This window comes from Scomber japonicus, chromosome 10, assembly GCF_027409825.1.
Source record: "Scomber japonicus isolate fScoJap1 chromosome 10, fScoJap1.pri, whole genome shotgun sequence".
Classification (NCBI taxonomy): Eukaryota; Metazoa; Chordata; class Actinopteri; order Scombriformes; family Scombridae; genus Scomber; species Scomber japonicus.
In genome coordinates, this window is record NC_070587.1 from 31,114,774 (window position 1) to 31,124,773 (window position 10,000).

General features: G+C 41.8%; 1 protein-coding gene across 1 annotated transcript in view; it reads left to right on the forward strand.

Annotated features, from left to right (window-relative positions):
• Window positions 1–10,000, forward strand: part of bbs9 (Bardet-Biedl syndrome 9) — a gene marked incomplete at its 3' end in the record, with an annotated part of 168,303 nt that overhangs the window by 37,105 nt on the left and 121,198 nt on the right. The gene's annotated exons all lie outside the window — the stretch shown is intronic.

The following is a 10,000-nucleotide window of genomic DNA, read 5'->3' on the forward strand; positions in this document are numbered from 1 at the left end:
CTCTCCTCTCCTTCATCTCCTCTCCTCTCCTCTCCTCTCCTTCATCTCCTCTCCTCTCCTTTCCTCTCCTCTCCTCTCCTTCATCTCCTCTCCTTTCTCCTCTCCACTCCTCTCCTCTCTCCTCTCCTCTCCTCTCCTCTCCTCTCCTCTCCTCTCCTCTCCTCTCCTCTCCTCTCCTCTCCTCTCCTCTCCTCTCCTTCATCTCCTCTCCTTCATCTCCTTTCCTTTCCTCTCCTTTCCTCTCCTCTCCTCTCCTCTCCTCTCCTCTCCTCTCCTCTCCTCTTCTTCATCTCCTCTCCTTTCCTCTCCTCTCCTCTCCTCTCCTCTCCTCTCCTCTCCTCTCCTCTCCTCTCCTCTGCTCTCCTCTCCTCTCCTCTCCTCTCCTCTCCTCTCCTTCATCTCCTCTCCTCTCCTCTCCTCTCCCCTCATCTCCTCTCCTCCTCCTCTCTCCTCTCCTCTCCTCTCCTCTCCTCTCTGAACTTGCTCTGGCGACTCTATGAAACCAGTTTAAGGGGAACTTCAGGATTTTCCCATCCTTTCCCATCAATGTACGTCCACTAAAAGTTCTTGTTTCTGTGACTGATAGACTCAGATTGTAAGATTATAATCTGTAAATCAAGGGTCACTACTGCCTTCAAGGTTTACATTGCAGCCCTTTTCATGGTTGCCGGATGCAGCGCTCTCAATCAGTACGGGACCAATTTAAAAAATGATTGTCCTCATTAGTCACTTAGACACAAAATGATGGGAAAATAGAGTTCAGGTTAAAAACTACTATTTTACACATTCTCACACAAACACAGAACGGATTACTACTGCTGTACAATAATCTCTGAAAATTACCATAAAAACATCTTTCTCACTTACCTCCAGTGCTGTATCCATGCAGATAGTTGTTGCTCTTGATATCTGAGAGGGGAGAAATAATGTCTGCGAATGTCTGAAGAAATTATTTGAAACTTATGAACTGAATATTAAGCTTTAAAGAAAATAAAGCTCTACATCACACATCAAAGACCACATATTTAACCCTTGTGCCTCACTTAAAAAAAGTGATACTATATATTATTTTCCACTTACAATGAATTACAATATTATCATTCTGTATAATAAATATCAAATATTCATTTTCAGGATTTTAACCCTTTAAAAGCCAGTTTGTTTACATATAACAATAGAAAAACACAAAAAGGGGTTATTTTCCATACACTAAATGCAAAGTGAATTATTTTTTTCACATTATCACAGTCTGGGATTTGTCAATAATTAACAACAACATTGATTTTGATGTATTTTTATTTGTTGTGTCAGATTTAAAAAACAAAACAAACAATGGCTTCAAAAATGTATTGTATTTTTTTGTTTGTCGTTTAGCTGTATATGAGTATCCTTGGAAAGATTTGATGCCATGTGGATGAACACAGCCCAAATGATGACACAAGGGTTAAATAAAAGTGACTGTTTGGGCTCTTTTAACGTCTATTAACGTCATTGATATTAATAGCAGAAGTGTTGGAAAGTGTCTGATTTAGCTTGGCAGGTCGACTTGATTGATTGTTCCTCTCAGAATGTGGTTGCTTTACGATCTCTAATCACAGCAGCATGTCACACTGACGGGAAATAAGAAAACCCTACATGTGTGGGACAGTAGAGTCAGATGTGTGAGGAAGAGCTGATCAAAACTAACTCAACTTAATTAAGCAGGTTTTTTTTTTTTTTTAAGGAAATATCTTGAATGCGTCATGCGGCTGGATTTTTCAAATTTCTTCCATAATCAATCACTTCTGTTCTCTTCCCTCAGCTTTTCTTTATCACTCACTCTTTCAGTCACACATCATACAGTACATATAACACACACACACACACACACACACACACACACACACACACACACACACACACACACACGCACCATACAGTACATACACACACACACACACACACACACACACACACACACACACACACCGTACAGTACATACAACACACACACACACACACACACACACCATACAGTACATAACATACACGCCCCACACAGTACATACAACACACACACACACACATTTATCCAGTGTTTATCCTCTCCTCTCCTCCTTCATCACATCCTCTTCCAAAGTACACACACACACACACACACACACACACACACACACACACACACACACACACACACACACACAGCAGCAGAGACTGACTGAGTGAGTGTGTGAGAGGTGTGTGTGTGTCAGCATGTGTTTGTTCAGCTCTTATCAGCCTTTTCTCTGTGTGTTCAGTCGTCTAGCTGCAGGGGAGAGTCGCTCACCTCGTCCAGACGTCGGTAACTTTGATCTGATTCGGCCAGACGTTGCGTACACACAACCTCCAACACCCCTCCACCCCTCAACCCCTCCACCCCTCCACCTTCCACCCCTCCCCTAAAAAACACACTGATATCTACTGTCGGCTCATTAAAAGAACATTAACCGTCACCATATATAACACACCACGTCCGTACATCCTCTCTTTTTTTTTGACTCTTTCCACCTTTTGTGGCGTAAATTTACAGAGTGTGTAATGTAAACCAGTCAAAAGGAAAAAGGGGGATTGGGGGGGGGGGCTTTTATCAGAGGCTCCTTACAGAAAACCATGAGAACACACATTTTGGCCCCCGTTGGGAGTTCAGGAAGGAAAGGAAAGAAAGAAGGGAGGAAGGAAGGACAGAGGAAAGAAGGAAGGTAGGAGGGAGGGAGGAAAGAAGGACAGATGAAAGAAGGAAGGGAGGAAGGAGGGAATGAAAGAAGGAGAGAAGTAAGGAAAGAAGGAAGGAAGGAAAGGAAAAAAGGAAGGGAGGAAAGAAGGAGGGAGGGAGGGAGAAAAGGAGAAAGGAAAAGAGGAAGGAAGGTGGGGGTGGGGGGGGGGCTTCTATCAGAGGCTCCTTACAGAAAAGCATGAGAACACACATTTTGGCCCCCGTTGGGAGTTCAACCTCGAGCCCCTGGCAGCGTCGGTGCCTTGCTCTGACTCTTAGATCACACCTACAGTTAGTTTTTCTGTGGTTTGGATCTGGAAGAGAAACCCTGTGAGTCATTAGTAGATGGATTATTAAAGTGTCTGAGAACTGTCTTCCTGCCAGGTTAGAGGGTTTTTTGTAAAGACCTGTTGTCCTCGAGTCAAGGGAGGAAGGGAGGAAGGAAAGGAGGAAGGACAGAGGGAGGAAGGAAGGTAGGAGGGAGGGATGAAAGAAGGACAGATGAAAGAAGGAAGGGGGAAGAAAGAAGGAAGGGAGGAAGGAAAAGGAAAGGAGGGAGTAAGAAGGAAGGAAAGGAGGAAGGGAGGAAGGACAGAGGAAAGAAGGAAGGTAGGAGGGAGGGAGGAAAGAGGGAAGGAAAGAAGGAGGGAAGGAAGGAAGGAAAGGAAAGAAGGAAGGGAGAAAGGACAGAGGAAATAAGGAAGGTAGGAGGGAGGAAGGAAAAAAGGAGGGAAAAAGGGAGAAAGGAAAAGAGGAAGGAAGGACAGAAGAAAGAAGGAAGGGAGGAAGGAAAGGACGGAGGGAAGGAAAGAAGGAGAGAGGCAGGAGAGAAGGAAGGAAGGAAAGGAAATAAGGAAGGTAGGAGGGAGAGAGGAAAGAAGGAGGGAGAGAGGGATAAAGGGAGAAAGGAAATGGATAGATGGATTATTAAAGTGTCTGAGAACTGTCTTCCTGCCAGGTTAGAGGTTTTTTTTGTAAAGACTAGTACAAGAAGTAAAGGTCTCTAAACTTTTACACAGTAGCTGAGTTTGAATATCAGCCTGAATGTTGTTAATATTTGTCTCTGAGTGGATTATAATCACTTGTTGTTATTTTCTTTTATTTTTTTTGTCCACCAGAGTTAAACCACCTTTGTTTTTACTTAATTAACCCTCCTGTTGTCCTCAGGTCGAGGAAAGAAGGGAAGGAAGGAAAGGAGTAAGGAGGAAAAGAGGAAGGAAGCAAGGAGAGAAAGAAGGGAGGAAAGAAAGAGTAAGGAGTAAGGAAGGAAAGAAGGAAGGAGGGAGGAATTTGGAAGGAAGGAAAGGGGGAAGGAAGGAAAGGAATAAGGACAAAAAGAGGAAGGAATTTAGGAGTGAAGGAAGGGAGGAAGGAAATGAGGAAGGAAGGAAGGCAGGAAGGAAAGAAAGGAGGAAGGAAGCAAAGGAGTAAGGAGGAAGGAAGGAAAGGAGTAAGGAGGGAGGAAGGGAGGGAGGAAGGAAGGAAGGATGGAAGGAGGAGGGAGCAAAGAAAGAGGGGAGGAGGGGAAGAAGGAAGGAAAAATTAAAGGAAGAAGGAAGGAAAGAAGGAACAGTCAAAAGAGACGGGGTCAATTTGACCTGGGAGGACGACAGGAGGGTTAAACAAACTAAATGTGATTTTTTTTCTAATTTTTGGCCATTTTTACCTCACTTAACCCTTTACATACTGTTCATATTCTCACTCCTAATTAGTATCTACACCAATTAACTTTCATACATCCATCAGTCATTAAGAAATGTTTAATTCATTCCCCTGTATGGGAAAAAAGACATTCACAATCACTATTTTATGATCCAGGAGAATCACATTTAGATTATATAGCAGCTTTCATACAGGTATACAGAGTTTAAAGTGCTTCACAGTTGATTGACAAGCTGGTAAAAATAAGACTAATAAGAAGTGACGACATAAAGAAAAGGAGTAAAAACTAATTATACGGACAGAAAGTGTCACAGTCGCACCAAAGCAACAGCCTTAAAATGAAAAGCGTCTTTCTTTTATATTGAAGGGTGTGATACAGAAGGTGCACAGTGTTGCCATGGATACTTGTTGCACCATCATTCCAGGATTCAGAGGTGATGACTACCTGCTGAGAGGAAGAGGAGAGAAAGAATGATTAGTTTAGTTTTAGTTTTGTATTGTCATATTTTTTCATTTTAAACATCCTGTTGTCACTTTTATCTCATAAGAGCATCAGTTAAATGAATTTAAACTCATTTTTTATATATACCTCCTTGCCATTTGATAGTTTGATTTTGCTATTGACAGTTTAATACATGCAAAACAATATTACATCTACTTAACCCTCTCATACTGCTCATATTCTGACTCATAATTAATCTCTATACCAATTCACATTCATAAATTCCCCATCAGTCATTAATGAAGAATATATTTGATTTATTTATGGGGTGGAAATCCATTTAAAATCACTATTTTATGATCCAGGAGAACATTTTATAGAATATAAAGAATACAGCAACATGTTTGAATGCTGGTTTTTGGAAGGAAGGGGGATGGAGGAAGGAAAGAAGGAAGGAAAGAAAGAGAGAAGGAGGGAGGAAGGACAGATGGAAGGAAGGAAGGAAGGAAGGAAGGAAGGGGGATGAGGAAGGAAAGAAGGGAGGAAAGAAAGAGAGAAGGAGGGAGGAAGGACAGATGGAAGGAAGGAAGGAATGAAGGAAGGAAGAAGGAAGGAAGGAATGATCGAAGGGAGGAAGGAAGGAAGGAAAGAAAGAAAGACAAGGAGGGAGGGAGGAAGGACAGACGGAAGGAAGGAAGGGAGGAAAGAAGGAACAGTCAAAACAGACTGGGTCAATTTGACCCAGGAGGATAACAGGAAGGTTAAATATTATTATGAATTATTAACAGAGTGGCCGATATGAAGTCAAGAGTTCAATTAAACGTTACAGCTCATGCTTTGATAGTAGCGGCACAGAAACTGGATCACTACCAGAAACATGTCAGACATTTGCTGAAACTATCATCCATCACAGAGGAGTCAGGTTTTTTTTTTTTAAAGAAGGTGCAGTATGGATTGTTGGATTTATGATTTCAAGATGTGAGCGGCGTTTCTCAGGCAGTTGAAACACACCGTCCATTTATTTTTGAGCCCTGAATCAAACTGACCAGCTCTCTCTCTCTCTCACTGTGTGTGATTCATGATGTGTCTGCTCTGAGATGTAATGCGTTTTACCACAGTTCATTCTCATCGGTACATATATTCTACACGACCTCCATAACTCCTAATGCAAACATGATGCACTTCATGCACAACACACACTATGTTTCCTCTACATTCTTATGTCAGTTTCCTCCATTTATTCAACTTTCATATGACTTAGATTTCACATTGTGGCTACTGCACATGCTTTATATCTATTAATGTTGTAATGCAGCTTAAATCTACACTTTACCTCATATTGTCTTTTATAGATATGTTATAATATTTAGATTTTTTTTAATTCATATTGTATTATTGTTAGATGCTGCTGGGTCAGTGATAAATAAATAAGGGTTGGCGTCATGAGTCAAATCAAAAATATGTTAAAAATAGGTTTAAAAGCAGCATCAGGTTTGTTAGTATTTTTGTTGGTTTTATATCATTTAAAATGACATTTGCACCATGTTTTTTAACCAAAAGTAAGATTGAATGCTCCTGAAAATGTCAAATGGTGTAACCACAAAAGAATGATAAATATTACATATTTTATCCACCAAAGAGGAGGAAGAAGAGAAAGAAATAACAATAAGTTGGAAGTGGAGAGAAAGATAGAAAGGAGGAAAGAAAGCAAGAGAGAGAGAGAGGAAGAAGAGAAGAAAGAGAAAGGAGGGGAAAAAAGAAAGATAAAGGAGAAAGAAAGAAACAAAGAAAGATATAAGAGTAAGAAGAGAACGAAACAAAGAAAGATATAGGAGTAAGAAGAGAAAGAAAGAAAGTAAGAGAGAGAGGAAGAAGAGAAGAAAGAGAAAGGAGGAAAGAAAGAGAAAGATATAGGAGTAAGAAGAGAAAGAAAGAAAGAAAGAAAGAAAGAAAGAAAGAAAAAGGAGGATGAAGGAAAGAAAGAAAGCAGTCAGGTTCCTGATCTCCATGATTCTCCAGATGAAATGTAATATTTAGAACAATAGTATTCCATTAGCTTTATTTAATATAAAAGTTATAATGTAAGATCATGCCAAACTAGTTGATATGCTGTTTTATTGACTATTTACTGTTTTTAATCAAGTTGAATTATTTGGTACAAAGCTTTTATGGTTACACCACTTAGACATTTTTACCATAATCCTCTAATATTCTCTCAAAATAGATTAAAAGCAGAAATTTGATGCTGAGTCCACAAAAAAATAATGTGTGCAAGTTATTCATACCTTTTATTTTCACATTTTAACCCTTTAAATTTGACTTAAACCACATGGACACAATGAAACCTCATTGACCCTGCTGCTGCTGATGTTCTCACATTGATCATTATTTACTGCACTAAACACCCGTTTGGTGTGTTTACATACATACGAGAAACCTGTTTTCTGTAACGAGGCTAGCAGATCACAGAGTCCTGATTGCTTGGTGGTCTTATAGTTGAGATACTTAACCAAAAAACAATTCCCCCAGCTGTGTTTCTCATGCAGAAAGACAATTTCTTGGCCACGTCTGCACATAACTGGATTTCTAATTGACTTTTTACATGTGAGCATGTGCTTGAAAAAGACTTTCTGTAACTGCTCAGTATCAGTGTGACAGGAGAGCAGCTGGAGGAGAAGAAAGATAATTACACACAATGAAACCGCCTCATATTCAAAGTCTGACTTTAACTGGTACTAACATAAAGTTTCCTTATTAATGTGGTTGTTTTTAACCCTCCTGTTGTCCTCGAGTCAAGGGAGGAAGGGAGGAAGGGAGGAAGGACAGAGGAAAGAAGGAAGGTAGAAGGGAGGGCGGAAAGAAGGACAGATGAAAGAAGGAAGGGGGGAGGAAAAAAGGAAGGGAGGAAGAGGGAAGGAAAGGAGGAAGGTAGGAGGGAGGGAGGAAAGAAGGACAGATGAAAGAAGGAAGGGGGGAGGAAAGAAGGAGGGGAAGAATGAGGGAAGGAAAGAAGGAAGGAAGGAGAGAACGAAGGAAAGGAAAGAAGGAAGGGAGGAAGGACAGAGGAAATAAGAAAGGTAGGAGGGAGGGAGGAAAGAAGGAGGGAGGGAGGAAGAAATGCAGAAAGGAAAAGAGGACGGAAGGACAGATGAAAGAAGGAAGGGAGGAAGGAAAGGACGGAGGGAAGGAAAGAAGGAGGGAGGGAAGGAGAGAAGAAAGGGAGGAAGGACAGAGGAAATAAGGAAAGTAGGAGGGAGTGAGGAAAGAGGGAGGGAGGAAGGGAGAAAGGAAAAGAGGAAGGAAGGACAGAAGAAAGAAGGAAGAGAGGAAGGAAAGGACGGAAGGAAGGAAAGAAGGAGGGAGGGAGGAAGAAAGGACAGAAGGAAGGAAGAAAAGGGGATGGAGGAAGGAAGGAAAGAAAGAAGGAAGGAAGGAAGGAAGGTAGGAGGGAGGGAGGAAAGAAGGACAGATGAAAGAAGGAAGGAGGGAAGGAAAGAAGGAGAGAAGGAAGGGAGGAAAGGAAAGAAGGAAGGGAGGAAGGACAGAGGAAATAAGGAAGGTAGGAGGGAGGGAGAAAGGAAAAGAGGAAGGAAGGACAGAAGAAAGAAGGAAGAGAGAAAGGAAAAGACGGAGAGGGAAGGAAAGAAGGAGGGAGGGAGGAAGAAATGCAGAAAGGAAAAGAGGACGGAAGGACAGATGAAAGAAGGAAGGGAGGAAGGAAAGGACGGAGGGAAGGAAAGAAGGAGGGAGGGAAGGAGAGAAGGAAGGGAGGAAGGACAGAGGAAATAAGGAAAGTAGGAAGGAGTGAGGAAAGAAGGAGGGAGGAAGGGAGAAAGGAAAAGAGGAAGGAAGGACAGAAGAAAGAAGGAAGAGAGGAAGGAAAGGACGGAGGGAAGGAAAGAAGGAGAGAAGGCAGGAGAGAAGGAAGGAAGGAAAGGAAAGGAAGGGAGGAAGGGCAGAGGAAATAAGGAAGGTAGGAGGGAGAGAGGAAAGAAGGAGGGAGAGAGGGAGAAAGGGAGAAAGGAAATGAATAGATGGATTATTAAAGTGTCTGAGAACTGTCTTCCTGCCAGGTTAGAGGTTTTTTTGTAAAGACGAGTACAAGAAGTAAAGGTCTCTAAAGGAAAGAAGGAGGGAGGGAGGAAGAAAGGACAGAAGGAAGGAAGAAAAGGGGATGGAGGAAGGAAGGAAGGAAGGAAGGAAGGAAGGGAGGAAAGAAGGAACAGTTAAAACAGACGGGGTCAATTTGACCTGGGAGGATGACACAAAGGTTAAAATAATGATACTAAATGAAAACAGTCGCCACTAAACACTTCTAAGCCGATTAACATACATGCAGTTACGTGTGTGTGTGTGTGTGTGTGTGTGTGTGTGTGTGTGTGTGTGTGTGTGTGTGTGTCATTTGTCATTTTTAACTTCCCACCTCATGAATGAACATAAACTGGGAGCCTGGCTTTGGGAAGTACTCTGAGCCTGAGCGCTGATAGCTTCCATGTCTAAGCAGACAACGGAAATATGCGCCAACAAAAACTCAAACATGATTAAAAGTAAATTCATTGAAGAAGACGCCAAGAACTGGACACACACACACACACACACACACACACACACACACACACACACAAAAGGCTTCTGGATTAATGTGGTGGTTTGGTTTTTGGAGTTTTTTTTCTTCTTGGCAGCAGCTCTCAGCGTTTCACTGTTTATACGGAGGATCAGAGGCAGCACTGTCACATTCACACCGTTAAAGAGACGCTGTGTTTATACTAGTTTAGGTAGCGAGAGGGTCACACAGGTCACATACAGAAGCTTCTTACACACACACACACACACACACAATCAAGTGATATAAACTCTTATATAAACACAGGGAGGGTGCGATATGTGGGGAAGTGATGGAGGATTTATTTTTATCACTACTAAGGGGATAAAAAGTTCCATCTGTCCTTCATCCCTTTCTTCCTTCCTTCTCTGTCTTCCATCTTTCCTTTCTCCCATTCTTCCTTGTCTTTCCTTCCTTCTGTTCTTCCATCCTTTCTTCCTTCCTTCATTCTGTCCGTCCTTCATTGCTTCATCCCTTTGTTCCATTTTTCCTTCCTGTCTTCCCTTTTGTTCCTTTCTTCCATTCATCCATCCTTCCTTTATTTCTTCCCGCCTTCCTTCTA